This window comes from Protopterus annectens, chromosome 9.part0 (assembly GCF_019279795.1).
Source record: "Protopterus annectens isolate FY-2018-M chromosome 9.part0, PAN1.0, whole genome shotgun sequence".
Classification (NCBI taxonomy): Eukaryota; Metazoa; Chordata; order Ceratodontiformes; family Protopteridae; genus Protopterus; species Protopterus annectens.
The window spans coordinates 3,934,163-3,950,016 of NC_056743.1; the positions used below are offsets into that span (position 1 = coordinate 3,934,163).

General features: G+C 46.4%; 1 protein-coding gene across 4 annotated transcripts in view; it reads left to right on the forward strand.

The window, feature by feature from the left end:
• LTO1 (LTO1 maturation factor of ABCE1) overlaps positions 1-15,854 on the forward strand; it is a 601,160-nt gene that overhangs the window by 335,996 nt on the left and 249,310 nt on the right. The window lies entirely within an intron of this gene.

The following is a 15,854-nucleotide window of genomic DNA, read 5'->3' on the forward strand; positions in this document are numbered from 1 at the left end:
TATAGATATATTCAATTTTAATATCACATTTGATCCATTTGATATACAAGACTGTATTGTATTACTGTTGGCCCTAACTATTCCCTGCCAGTGATATATTAGTAATGCATGTGAATTTTTAGTGACATTACAAAATCGGTAGCCATGAACTATTTTTCTTATTAAGAAGCCAAACAATGTCTGGAACCCGGGGATCACTTCAGTGGCTCTACTCGACAGAGGCACTGGGAACTATGGTCGGGTGGCACAATGCCAGGGTAATCCTAATGGCTAGGCTTGTAAAGGCTCTCCAGGGCCATTAGTCTAGTACACACCTATGAACCTATGTAGAATAAACCAGAGTCCTTTTTTTTTCATTTTTTTGTATCTGTACTCCATACTGTTTGACCATATTTGTTTATATTAACAAATATTTTTTACTGTTGCATAATTAGTAATGAATAGCAAAACAGCACTCTCCATTGATTATCTTAATAGTTTGTCATTTGGTAGGTTTTCAGATCTCAAGGAGCGAAAGAAACTCTTAAAAATGTTATAAGATGCAAAGGCAGGTGTCATTAATTTTTGCTGAGCAGAAAGAGGAGAAATAATATTCAGGACAGCAGTAAGTAGTAGTAATACAACCCGAGAGAGTAATGATCATCAGGATAGTATTCAGGACAGCAGTAGGTAGTAGTAATACAACCCGCGAGAGTAATGATCATCAGGATAGTATTCAGGACAGCAGTAAGTAGTAGTAATACAACCCGCAAGAGTAATCATCAGGATATTATTCAGGACAGCAGTAAGTACTAGTAATACAACCCGCAAGAGTAATAATCAGGATATTATTCAGGACAGCAGTAGGTAGTAGTAATACAACCAGAGAGAGCAATGATCATCAGGATAGTATTCAGGACAGCAGTAGGTAGTAGTAATACAACCAGAGAGAGTAATGATCATCAGGATAGAGGAGGAATAATATTCAGGACAGCAGTAAGTAGTAGTAATAAAACCCGCGAGAATAATGATCATCAGGATAGTATTCAGGACAGCAGTAAGTAGTAGTAATACAACCCGCGAGAGTAATGATCATCAGGGTAGAGGAGGAATAATATTCAGGACAGCAGTAAGTAGTAGTAATAAAACCCGCGAGAGTAATAATCAGGATAGAGGAGGAATAATATTCAGGACAGCAGTAAGTAGTAGTAATACAACCCGCGAGAGTAATAATCAGGATAGAGGAGGAATAATATTCAGGACAGCAGTAAGTAGTAGTAATACAACCCGCGAGAGTAATGATCATCAGGATAGTATTCAGGACAGCAGTAAGTAGTAGTAATACAACCCGTGAGAGTAATGATCAGGATAGTATTCAGGACAGCAGTAAATAGTAGTAATACAACCCGCGAGAATAATGATCATCAGGATAGCTTTACTTTTTCTTCAAATACTAAATTTCTTGTTTGTGAATGCCTTGAGTGAAACGCATAATGTCTATGAATAGAACAAATATTTGTTATCAAAGTAATGTAGCGCACATATGTGTGCATTCTGTGTTACCACTTGTAGCTTTCTAAATGGTACATTCAGCAGGGTTATGTATAGTTAGCATGTATAAGCAAAATAAATGCATTGGTGTCAGTTTACAGTGGGTACACATTACAGAACTTCAGGATGCTGTTTTATGACTCGGGACTTAATCTTTAAAATGCAGAGTCTGCCCTGACGTGTCAGTTGCAACTTATATTTGCTATACACAAGTTTAGGCATTTACTTAAAGGCAGTCTAACTTATATCAGTGTCTTATCACCCCATTTTTTTAAACTTAACTAATGTTAAGTTGTCAGTCTCGCCTTCATTCTTGCTGGATGGGTTCGGAGCCGATCCTCGGCTCCAACTCGGCACTTGCTAAGCTCGAGAGTCACTTTTACCAGCTCGAGGCAGCCCCATATCCCATGATGCAAGGCGGTAAATACCCAGATCTCGTTTGCCGCTTCGCTGATGAGGTACTCCTTTTACCAGCTCTTGGTAAGTAATTTGTTATACAAATTTTAGTCACCCCATTCCTAATTCTCTCATTTATTAGATTTTTTGTCACTTTTAGATAGTTGTAGGGTCTTTAGCTCTAGTTTTACTGTTTCCCTAGTTATTTTATTTAGTCGGGCTTTCAATCCCCTCCCATCCCTTCCTGTCAGGGTGTGTGTGTGGGTTTATTTTTTCCCTTTTTAAGTTAAATATTTCTGATTCTGGGACTGTGTGAGTTGTGTGGGTAATCACTATGTCCAAAGAACAGAGGGTCTCAGGCTTCAAGAAGTGTGACTCGTGCTGTCAGAAGATGTCTATGACAGACTGTCACACTTCTTGTATCTACTGCCTGGGACCTCTCCACCTGCAGGTCTCCTGTGCTATTTGTCACTCTTTCAGCCAGAGAGTCCTGCAGAAAAGGAGAAATAAATTAATTTTGAGAGGACTTCTTAAACCGGAGGGCTCGCCGGCCAAGTCTGCTTCGGGCAAGCCCTCTAAGACCTCCAAGGCCCAGGCTTCTGCTTCTAAGCCTTCGGCCCTGGCTCAGACTCCTTTGGAGTCGAGATCGGCTCCGGCTGGAGCTGATCTTATTTTGACTAAATCTTTGGCACCGATGGCTATCGGTGCCGATACTTTAACTGCCACATTGGTGTCTGCTCCGACTGGCTCCGACCACCATGTGTCTAAGGCTGGGTGACTTCAACTACCCGAATATAGACTGGGAACATTACTCAAGCCCTAACTTTCTAGCCCAACGGTTCCTGGAGTTCATAAATTCAAATGCCATGGAACAGCTAGTCACTGTTCCCACGAGAGGAGAAAATATACTAGATCTCATTGTCACAAACATGGGGACAAAATGCTCCACACCGGAAGTATATCCCTCATTGGTGAGATCTGATCATAAACTAATCTCACTGGAAATCCACATGCCCCCACCCCAAACAAAAAGACCATAGTGAAGAACTTCTAAAGCAAACTTCACACTACTCAAGACTGGTGTGGTATCCTTCAAGGCCCCTGAGCCAGTGGAAACCACAACCCAAGCTGCGGAAGCCCTTACAAATGCCTTCTATGAACACCTCCAGGACTGCATGGATCAGGCAATCCCAAATAAAACCAAGACTCTTTCCACAAAGGGCAAACGTCCAGTCTGGTGGACCCCAGCCATTAACAAACTTTACAATAAGAGGAGAAAGCTATTACATGATAGAACAAAATCCATAAAAGGGAAGTCACCCCTGATCATTATTAGTAAAAAAATACGAGCACTCATAAAATCAACTAAGGCCAATTTTGAGAGAAAATTGCCATGGATTCAAAGGACAATCATAAGGCCTTTTTCAGCTATGTTAGGAACCTGGGTGGAAACTCCCAGATATGCTCAGAATTAGTCCAAAATGATACAAAAATCACTGAACCCACAGACATTGCCAACATACTGGCAGACAGGTTCAGTGCAAACTTCACTCCCCTCTCCCCCCCTAAAGGAGAGATAACTATCCCAGCCGAGTGTAGCCTCCCGGACATCTCAAATGCGCAGGTGAAAGCTGCTCTCTCTAAAGCTAAAAACACAGCATCAATGGGACTGGATGGTGTCCCCGGCTGTGTGCTACACGAGCTAAATGAGGAATTAAACCCGCACATATAAGGCAGCTGTTTAATCTCAGCCTTACCACAGGATACGTGCCCAAGGAGTGGCGTACGGCAACTGTTGTCCCACTCCACAAAGGCGGCCTCACGGACCCTGGTAATTACCGCCCCATAAGCTTAACAAGTCTAGTCTGCAAAGCTATGGAGAGGATCATAATGGAGCTCATAAACAAAGATATAGGGGACTTGCAGACATTGGACCCAACCCAGTTTGGCTTTGTCAAGGGAAGATCATGCCTTTTGAACTTGGTCGACTTCTTCGAAACAGTCACCAAGGCCATTGATGAGGAAAGGCAGTCCATACAGCCTACCTTGACCTTGCAAGGCTTTGACACAATACCCCACTCGGGTATTGTAGAAAAACTTACCAGCTTAAATGTAAACCCATATGTCACAAGATGGGTTGCAAACTGGCTTAAGGACAGAACCCACAGGGTTAGAGTTGCTGGCGCTGTGTCAGACTCCAAGCCGGTCACAAGTGGTGTCCCACAGGGCTCGGTCCTTGGCCCCTATTGTTTGGCATCTACTTCTCAGAAGTACAGGCCAACATAGGAGGACTTTGCTGACAAAGTTTGCAGACGACTGCAAACTGGGCCATAGTGGAAAGTGCATCAGACATGGATATCCTTCAGAAGGGACTCACGGAAACAGATAGCTGGTGCCAGAGCCATGGCCTGAAGTTAAACGCCAAAAATGTATAGTCATACCCTTGGGAAAAACAAGGTAACCCCAAGCTACCATATAGGTGGCAATCCACTAAGCACAGAAGAGGTTATCAGGGACCTGGGGACCCAGGTTGACAGTGGCCTTTCTTTTGACACTCACGTTGCTAAAGTGGTTAGAAAGACCTTCTACATTGCCCACCTGATCATGAAGGGATTCACATCCAGATCTAGTGAGGTTATTGTTCCCCTGTACTCTTCACTTATCAGACCAATGATCGAGTACAATGCCCCATTCGGGATGTATCTCACCCGACATCTGCAGCAATTGGAGAGACCCCAAAAGTTCCTCACCAAAAGGATAAAGGGACTCCAAAATCTGTCATATGCTGCCAGATTGAAGAAACTCCAGCTCTATTCAGTCGCATACCGTCTGCTCAGAGGTGACATGTGCCTGACATACAAGGCCATGTCCAACCCGGAATTAATGGACATGCTCCACCTCAAAAAATCCAAATCCACCAAAACCACTAGAGCAAGCGACTTAAACCTTAGCACGGATTTAAATAGGACGTGCCGGAGGGATAGATTTATCACTCATTCCCTATGCTGTGGAATAAAATCCCGGTCCATGTGAGCAGAGCACCTCGCCGACTCTGTTCAAGAGAAATCTAGACCTGTGGATGGGAGATCGTAGGTTTACCCCGGGAATCATCTCTGTGTCACTGCTGGACAGAGGCACAACAAACTAATGGGCACAGTATTTTTTCATATAAGGGGTGGCGTAAGCCACAAAAATTTGGGCTAGGCTTATAAATGCCTTAGGGCAGATAGCCTAGTATAAACCTATGAACTTATGGTATCGGCGCCGGCTCCGATACCATTATTTCCTTGCCTGTATCGGCTCCGGCCAGAGCCGATACATCTTTGACCAGGCTTGGAGCTGATAAGTTGTCGGCTCCGTCTGGAACCGAGGGTTCTTCGGCTCCGACGCTTCCGTCAAGGAAGCGGTCCAGGTCTCCCTCTTTGGAGCCGATACTGTCGGCTCCGACCTCTCCTCTTCTTTCTGAGCGGAGCCATTGGAGCCGATCATCTAGGTCTTCCAGGCTCTCAGACCATGATTTGGAGAGAGTGGTAAGCAGATTGTTAAAATCACAGGCATTAGCCCAAATGCTTCATAGTCCGTCTCAACAGACGACTACTAGTCCACACCCTCTTCAAGTTCCTCCTTCGACTCTCCTCCAGAGCTCGGAGCCGGAGTCTATGGGAATAGTCACTGCTACGGCTGCGGGGCAGATACCACCCCTTTCTGCTCCTTCAGCTTCTACTCTTATCTCCTCCTCGAGACCTTCCTTGGAGGGATCCGGTGGTCGGGCTTCCCTGGTCTGCTCCGAGGGGGTGAGTGGCATCGGACCCTTGTCCGACCCTGCTCTTCCCCTCGGGGCTTCGGCCTTGGTGAGCTCGGCCCCGACATCTGCCTCGGAGCCTTCCCTTTCGGTGGGCCCGGGAGTCCCTGTTTCTTCGGAGCAGGGTCTCTCAGATCTTCCTGGGAGGGGAGCCTTCAAGGTGATGAGCAGTGTGCTGGCCCCTGGGCTCAGTCAGCAGTCTATCCCCTTAGCTCCTCCCTCTACGGTGCCTGTAGATGTCTCTTCCCACTCTCTTGCTCCCAGACAGAGAGATCCACCGCCTCAGGTTTCCCCACTGGGAAGAACCCCCTCTTCCGAGGATTCTCCTGATCCGTCAGGAGATCCTCTGCATAAGAGGACCTGTAAGAGGAAGCACCTGGACTCCCCTGAGTCTACTACTTCAGATACCGACTTAGATGAATCGGAGGGGTCCCCAAGATCCCCCTCTGAGGATGTCTCTTTTTCAGACATCCTAGAACTCCTAAAACAGAGGGGAAACTGGCCCTCCATTAATCCCTCCGAGGATGAGTCGGTATACCTAGAGGCGTTTGGATCTCGACCCTCCACCTCCTGAGTATCTCCGCCTTTCAACCCCCTCATGGAGGTGATAGCTCGGAAGGCGTGGGCATCTTCTGATTCTGTAGAACCAGTTCCCAGGAGGCCTTCTAAATTTATTACAGCCCCTTCCGAGAAACAATTTCTTACAAAAGGTGTCCCTGTTGATGGCATGGTAGTGGCGGCCGCCACCAAGAAGGAACTTGCAGATCCTTCCGTACCAGTCCATCCTCCTAACAAGGATTCTAGGACCATGGATAGGTATGGTAAGCGGATGTTTTCCTCAGCGACCTTTGCCATGCGTTCGCTGAATTACTTTACGTCACTTCACCAGACTTCAAAGGGACATCCTTAAAGAATTAGGTGAAGTAGTACAGGATCCTACAGCTGCAGGGGCTCAGGACAAGATTGCTTCTCAGCTAGGAATCCTTACCTCCATAACCAACTCCTCCATGCGGCTGATTTTGTATGCAGCAGATGGAGCGAGCAGAGCCGCAGGGACAGGAGTGGCTCTCGGACGTCAGTCCTGGATGCGGCTCTGTAATTTTGCAGATCCCTTTAAGGCGTCCTTCACAAACTCTCCCTTTGATGGGTCAACATTGTTTGGTCCTCAGGTGAAGGATACGTTGACCAGGATACGTTGACCAGGTGTGAGCAAGACGGCAAGACTCTTCCTGCCATAGGAGTCCATTTTTCCACCCCTTCTAGGCCTTACCCTAAAGGACAGAAGGGGGGGAAAGATGTGGTTCCGTAAATCTCAGGGAGTCACGCCGGACACACGTGGTCAGTTTACCCCTAGAGGCAGAGGGGGTAATAATAATAATAGACGCCACCCTAGGGGCAGAGGGGGTCCGCAGAACCAGGGCAGCAGGGAGCCTCTCTGACAAGCCCTTCCAGCATCCCTGAGGTGTTGCCCGACTGTCCATCCTTGGAGGCAGTCGGGGGAAGATTATCGCTGTACCCAGAAGCCTGGCTTTCCCTTTCACAAGACAAATGGGTACAGTCCATCATATCCGAGGGTTACAAGATTCCTTTCGAGGAAAGTCCCTTCACTCACAAAAATTCCCTTCCAGATGTTCCACCCGGTCTAAGGGAAATCGCAAAATTAGAAGTATCAAAGCTTCTACAATAAAGGGCCATTCAGCCAGTTCCAACAGACCATTCAGAGCCCGGAATCTACTCAAGGTTCTTTTTGGTTCCCAAAAAGACGGGAGATTGGAGACCCAATATTGGACCTCAGCAGACTCAAGTCTGTGAAAGACAAGATTTCGAATGGTCACACTTCAATCGATTTTGCCCTTCTTGGGCAAAGACAACTGGATGTGCTCAATAGACCTTCAGGATGTGTACTATCACATAAAAATCCACAGACGCTCCAGAAGGTTTCTCCGCTTTTGGCTGGGGTCCAGTCATTTTCAATTCAGAGCCCTGCCCTTTGGTCTCACTACAGCCCCCAGAGTGTTCACCAAATGCATGGCAGTGGTCACGGCTCACCTGAGACGTCAAGGATTCCAGGTGTTTCCGTATCTCGACGACTGGCTCCTCTCAGCCACCACCAGGCATCAACTTCTCCAAGCCAGAGATTACACCCTAAGTCTCTGCACTCAATTAGGAATTTCGATCAACTACGAAAAATCCTCCTTATTGCCCTGCCAGTCTATTACTTTTATAGGTGCAAATTTTAGACACTGTTCGGATGTCAGCAAACCTCACAAGCCAGAGAATTCTAGATATCCAAAACCATGTGCGGATCATCCTTGCCAGCAAAAAGGCGCAAGCCAGACTGGCTCTAAAGGTATTGGGCCTCATGGCAGCTGCCATTACTCTTCTCCCTTTGGCCCGCTTTTACATGCGTCTCCTTCAATGGATGTTGTTCACCCAATGGTCCTACCAACAACTCCCCATGCGTCACCAAATTCTGGTGACACAAACTTGCAAAAACCATCTATCCTGGTGGATTTCTTCTCCCCAGCTCCATCAGGGCAGACCCTTTGTTTCCCTGGCCCCGGTAGCCACAGTCACTACGGACGCCTCCCTGATCGGGTGGGGGGGGGGTCATTATCAGGGCAGGATGGTTCATGGGACGTGGCAACCGTTCGAATACCACCTGCACATAAATGTCCTAGAGATGAGAACAGTGCTTTTAACGTTGCAAGCCCTCAACGACTTTCTTCCCTTGGGAACAATTGCAGTTCACACGGACAACATGTCCATAGTGTGGTACATCAACAAGCAGGGTGGAACCAAGTCCTACCCCTTGTGTTGAGAGGCTCTCAGACTTTGGCAATGGGCGATCTCCTCTCATCGGTTTCTGGTAGCAACGCATATCCCTGGGAAAACCAACATTTTAGCGGACAGATTGAGCAGAGCTATACTCATGCCTCACGAGTGGTCTCTCAAACAATCTATAGTGGAGGAGAAAGTGGGGCCGCCCATGTTGCGATCTTTTTGCTATTCGCCAAAACAGCAAATGCCCAGCCTTCTTCTCTCTCCCCACTTCCGGGCCATCCCCCCAGAGACGCTCTTACCCAGGATTGGCCCCAGGGACTTCTTTATGCCTTTCCTCCCTTTCCGTTGATACCACAGGTACTCCAGAAAGCTACCGTTTTGAGAGCCAAAATGATTCTCATTGCCCCGTATTGGCCTCGACAGATTTGGTTTCCGTTCCTCCATCGTCACCTTTTGGTGCAGCCGTGGCATCTGGACCCAGTGCCAGACCTTCTGATTCACCAATCGAGTCAGCTGCACCGGTCTATCCCTTCTCTCAACCTCACAGCTTGGTTGCTCCACTTCCTTCCTTAGCCAGGCTTCCTATGATCTCTAACCCTGTTAGGGATATCATAGTGGCTTCCCTTAAATCCTCTACTAGAAGGATTTACTCTAGCAAGTGGAAACGTTTCTCCCTTTGAGCGAAATCAAGGAACATAGATCCCTTTACTGCCCCTGTTCATGCAGTTTTGGATTTTCTAGTGGAAATCTTTCACTCTGGTTCTTCATCTTCCACGGTCAAAGTTCAGTTGGCTGCAATCTCGAACTTTCATGTCGGGTTTGCAGATCACAACATTATGTCCCACAAGCTTTGTAGAGCTTTTCTGAAAGGAGTTTTTCTCCTCAAACCTCCTGTCAGGAGTCCTCCTCCTCAATGGGACCTAAATCTAGTGCTGATATCCTTAATTCTTCCTCCTTTTGAGCCAGCTGCTTCATGCTCACTAAAGTTTCTTTCATGGAAGACACTCTTCCTTGTCGCTATTACCTCGGCTAGGAGAGTGTCAGAACTTCATGCCCTCTCTGTTCGTCCCCCTTATTTGGTCTTCCACAAGGACAGAGTATCCTTGAGAACTAATCCATCTTTTTTGCCCAAGGTTGCTTCAAAAACAAATTTAAACCAATCCATTGATCTCCCTGTATTTTTTCCTAACTATTCCAACAGATCGGAACAAAAATTACATTATCTTGATGTTCACCGCCAACTCAGATATTTGGACAGAACAAAACAATTCAGGAAGTCTGATCAGCTCTTTCTTTCTTATGCTGAAAATAAGAAAGGCCTCCCTGTTTCCAAAGTGACCTTGTCTAGATGGCTATCTTCCACCATTTCTGACATTTATCTACTTGGGGGCAAACAGCTGTGCTCAAAACCAAAGGCACATTCCACTAGAGGCCTAGCCACTTCTACAGCCTTTCAGGCAAGGCAACCCTTAAATACTATTTGTGCAGCAGCCACTTGGGCCACTCCTCATACCTTTGTTTCTCATTACAAATTGGATTTGGCCTCCAGGGATAGAGCCAGTTTTGGTTCCACGGTTCTCAAGAGTCTGTTCCATTGAGCCACCCAGGATAGAGGTGCTAGGGACGCGGTCCCATCCAGCAAGAGTGAAGGCGAGATTGACAACTTAACATTTAGAAGTTATGTACCTACCATAACGTTCCATGTTAGTTGTCTTCTCTCGCCTTCTTTCTTGCGACCCTCCCTCCTGCCCCCTTGCCTGGACAGATCTTGATCTCCCTTGGCTCTGGAAGATTTTTGTTTCTTTGGGCACCAGTTAGTTCTAGATGTCCTTCATGGATGCATCTGCAGTCATAACAACTGGGTTGTCCTGTCGTCAGGCAGCCCTTCAGTCGGCCGGATTCCGAAGTCCGGGTCCGGCTTCGGCTGATGTCGCACTTCACCCGACGTCATCTCTGTTGGTCTTCGGGTATAAAAGCATCAGCCGACGCCATTTTCCTCAGTCTTTCTTGCCGTGGCCAAGCAGAAGCTGTTCGCAAGTGCCGGTCGGTCGGATCCAGAGATTACTTCTACCGAATACTACTTCGAAGACTTCTAAAGCTAAGTACCCCATTGGGGACTCTTTCTTGCCTCAGCTGATGTCAGAAAAAGTTAATAATTGTTTAACCTGTGGGAAACAAATACCTCATAAAGATTTCCACTCTTATTGTCTGCCTTGTTTAGGCCCAGCCCACGACGTAGCAGCCTGTTCGGCCTGTGCTTCTTTCAACCGACGAACGCTTAGGCGTCGGTCGGAGTTTGCAGAACAGTTTTTCGGTTCTGATTTTGCGTACATTATGCTGTCGGATCCTCCGACTACCCAATCTGCCAAAAAACGCAAAGATGAAGACCGACACTCGCGGTCCGCGGTTTCGGCCGAAACCATGGTTAAGCAAACCGCGAGTGTCTCTGTTTCGGCCGAAACCGAGAAAACTGATCAAAGTACAGCTGAACCTATCTCTACAACTGAGGCCCCTGCTACCACTCTTGAATCGGCCTCAGAAATTTTATCCACTACGGTGGTTGCCACTGACTTATCAGACACCATTCCCTTGGATGTCTCTACCCCAGCACGTGGTGCTGCTAGGCCTCCAGCAGCCATGTCCATTAAGGCCTTCGCCAGGGCTAAAGCAGCCAAGACTACTAAGACAGTGCCTGTTAAACCCCCACAACCAGGCCCTCTTCTAGTTCTCAAATGCTTACTTTGGCAGAAGATTTAATTTCATTAATTAGAGGATCTCAATCTCACCCAGACAGGGCCTCTCAGCCCCAGAGAAGAGACCTAGGGCAGAGCCCCTGAGCCAGTGTCCTCTGATGATTCTGCTGATGAATCAGACATAACTGACCAGCCAGAGGCTCCTTTCTCCAATTTTGAAGATTCTGATGCTGAAGAATCCATTCCGCTGCTTCCCCACCAGAAGAATTCTCCTTTGGGAAACCTTACATGCCATGAGAGCAGTTCCAATGGCAGCAACAGGATTTTTCAGACTCCAGAAAAGACTTAGGACCTTTCTGCACCTCCCACAGCACAGGCCCTTAGCTATACCTCCTGTTCTCTGTGGTGGATGATGCTTTCAATGATGTCTGCTCCGCTCCAGATTCTTTACCCCAGCCCCTGCCAAACCAGACAGATTTTACAGGGTGCCAGATACTCATCACCACCTTTACAAGGCCCCACTTGCAGACCCGAAACTATATCCCAGGGTCCCAAGGCAGTAGCCGCGACCATAGCTAAAACCCTATTCCTTCTGAAAGGGAAGCAAGGTCATTAGACAGATGGGGTAAAAGGTCTACACTTCAGCTACTCTCTCAGCTAGAGCTTTAAACTGTCAGTTTCACATGATACAATACCAAGAGTTTATGCTTGATCAGTTAACTAAAAACTAACCACTGATGAATCTCTTGATAAGAAATATGTATTAGAAATGGTAAATAACATACAACAGGTTAGCAACCATTCCTTAAAATGTGGCTATGATGCACTGGAGGCTTCATTTAGATCAGCCATGACTGGCACAGTGATAAGAAGGCATGCATGGCTAAAGGAGCAAGCTTTACCGGATCATGTTAAAGCTAAGTTGCTAGATGCTCCTATGGATAAGACAAGTTTGTTTGGTACACCTGCCCAGCAGGTTATGAAGAAAATGGAAGAAAAGGCAAAATCTGTTCAAACGGTTAAAGATTTCTTGCAGGTTCAACCCCAAGGTTTAGCAGGAACTGGCCTGCCAAAATTGGTCCTTTCCTGACTCCACAAAATTTCAAAGGGGCAGGAATAGACGTTCCAGAGGCAGAAACCAATCCAGAGGAGGTGCCTACAGAGGACGACAGTGGCAAGGTAACAACAGAGGCACAGACACAACCACTGCCACTACATCAGCACAACCACAGTGACTTAACCCTAAATCCGCCTACCAGGGAACAAATAGCAGCTCCTCTAGGCGGAAAGTTAACCTTATTTTCAAAGAACTGGCACTACATAACAAAAGACAAGTGGATTTTACAAACCATAGATCAAGGTTACCGGTTTCACTTCCACACTTTACCAGTCAAAAGAGGAATGCCAAATTTACCTCCAAATCAAAAAACAGAGGCACTACAACAGATAATGGAGTTAGCAAACATGAGAGCTGTGGAAAGAGTGCCAACAGCAGAGCAAGGAAAGGGGTTCTACTCCAGACTATTCCTAGTTCCAAGAAAGGAAAAAAGTTGGAGACCAATTCTCGACCTGTCCACCTTAAATACATACATCATTGTCCCAAAATTCAAAATGCTGACCCTACAGCAACTTCTTCCCATGCTGGGCAAGGAGTCTTGGCTGGTAACTCTAGATCTCAAGGAGGCATACCTGCACGTCCCCATTCGACCAATCTGCAGAAGATACCTCAGATTTCTTGCAGGATCAGAGCACTATCAATTCTCAGCATTGCCCTTTGGCTTATCTACTGCGCCCAGAGTATTCACAAAATGCCTGGCATCAGTAATCGCCCATTGCAGACTACAGGAATTCAAATTTACCCATACCTGGACGACTGCCTGCTACAAGGGGACAACAAAAGCAAGCTGACAACAGATTTACAAAGGGTCATTTAATTGCTACAAGCACTGGGATACACAGTCAATTTACAAAAGTCAAGGCTGATACCATCCCAAACAAGGACATTCTTGGGCGCGGAATTGGACACAGTAAAACAAATGGCATTCCTGACTACAGAAAAACAAAAAGAACTCCCTCTTTACTTCTTGGCACTAACAAAACTGAACAAGTTAACAGCAAGAAAAGTACTGCAGGCCTTGGGCTTCATGGCATCATGCATAATCTTGGTCCCATTTGCCAGACTACATATGAGAAAACTACAGTGGTACCTAAAGAATTTATGGTCCCAACACAGACACAGCCTAGAAACAGAAATCCCACTAATTCCATGCTTAAAGCAGGAGTTCCTATGGTGGGCTCAGGCATGTCAGTCAAACCCAGGCCTACCCTTTCGCAGATGTCAAGCAAGCCAGACCATCACAACAGACGCTTCAGACCTAGGATGGGGGCCCACATGCTGGACAAATGCGTGCAAGGATTGTGGACACAGGATCAACTTCACCTGCACATCAACCTAAAAGAAATGCTGGCAGTAAAACTGGCAATCCAAAAGTTCAAACCATTTCTCCAAGAGGGCCAGTTGATGATAAGGACAGACAACACCACAGTCATGTGGTACATCAACAAACAGGGAGGCACTCATTCATACCCCTATGCAGAATGACTTTGGAGCTGTGGACCCTGGCACTGCTACAACATCCAGTTACAGGCAATATTTGTACCGGAAAAGAAAATACTCTAGCAGACATATTAAGCAGAACCACATCGGATGCCCACGAATGGAAGCTGCACCCGGACATCTTCAAGACCATCTCAAAGAAATGGGGAATGCCTCAGATAGATCTATTCGCATCACCTCTCAATCACCAGCTCAAAAGTTCTGCACAAGGACATTCCACCCACTAGCATGGAAAGTGGACTCGCTCTCCTTCAGCTGGAAAGGCCTAACAGCATATGCATTCCCACCTCTTCCTTGATACACAAAGTACTACTAAAAATCAAGGAAGAACGTCCAAGGATAATCCTGATAGCTCCAAACTGGCCAAGACAACACTGGTACCCACTGCTGAGGAGCATGTCTCGAACAATATGTGGCAATACCCTGATGCCTTTGATGTTAACTCAGAACAACTACAGCATCATACATCCAAACCTAAAATGTTGCAACTCACTGTATGGAACATCACATAGCAGCAGCTAATCCAGAACTTTCCCAAAGAGTTAAAGACGTTATTCTTGAAGCACGCAGACCTTCAACAAGAAGGAACTATGCTGGAAAATGGAAAAGGTTTGTCATTTGGAGTGCGGAAAGAGGAAAAGATGTGTCAAACATAGATATGCCTAACATTCTGGAGTATCTGGCGAACTTCTTCATTCAGGCCTGTCCTACTCCTCCATCAAGATACATGCATCAGCTATTTCAGCAGAATACAGCTTTGATCCACCTGTTTTTCGCACCCTTTGCTCAGGCAGTTCCTCAGAGGAATCAAGAATGTAAAACCTCCAAGGAAACCACCATTACCAGCTTGGGACTTAAACTTTGTGCTAGAAAAGTTGACACTATCACCCTTTGAACCAGCAGCAACAGCAGACCTACAACACCTGTCATGGAAAACTGCTTTCCTACTGGCAATTACTTCAGCAAGGAGGGTTTCAGAACTACAGGCCTTAATGGCAGTGCAACCCTTCCTAATCTTCCACCAAGATAGTGTCCATGAGGACTAATCCTACATTTATGCCTAAGGTGGTATCCAGAGTGTCTTTAAACCAGGCAATCCACCTACCTACCTTCTTTCCCAACCCACAAAACAGAGGGAAAGAATACTGCATACCTTGGATGTACATAGACGGCCACGCTACTACTTGGACAGAACAAAAATAGCAGAAAGACTGACCAACTTTTGTAGCCTATGCAACAGGAAGGAAGGAAAAGCTATTTCCAAACAGACAATCTCCAAATGGATAGGAAATTGCATACGATTCTGTTACTCCTTCCATGGAAAACCAATTCCACAGAACATAAGACCTCATTCTACAAGGGCAACAGCCACTACCACAGCCTTCTTACGAGGAGTGGCAACCAAAGACATTATTGAGGCGGCTACTTGGACCTCCGTGCATACATTTGCCAAGCATTATAATTTGCCTCTATATTCCAGATCCCGAGCAGGGTTTGCCACTGCTGTACTGCAAGGGATCCTAAACACACCATAATCTACTTTTATCCTCCTCCCTAGTTGGCTATGGTATTCTACCCAGTTGTTATGACTGCAGATGCATCCATGAAGGACATAGTACAGTTTTGTACCTACCATAAATGTAGATGTCCGAACTGGATAGCATCTGCAGTCAGGATTACCCTCCTCCTTCCCTCTGTGGTACTCCTAGGGTGTTTACCCTACTAATAGCTAGCTGGTGGGGGAGTCTTTATGGTGTATTTGTTTGTATATATGTACATACATGCTTATTTTTGTGTTTACCTCTATCTTTTTGGAAACATTGGCATCTATCCAAATTTTAGCCTTCAAGAGGGCTACTGGCATCTGGGGCAAGAAACACTGAGGAAAATGGCGTCGGCTGATGCTTTTATACCCGAAGACCAACAGAGATGACGTCGGGTGAAGTGCGACATCAGCCGAAGCCGGACCCGGACTTTGGAATCCGGCCGACTGAAGGGCTGCCTGACGACAGGACAACCCAGTTGTTATGAC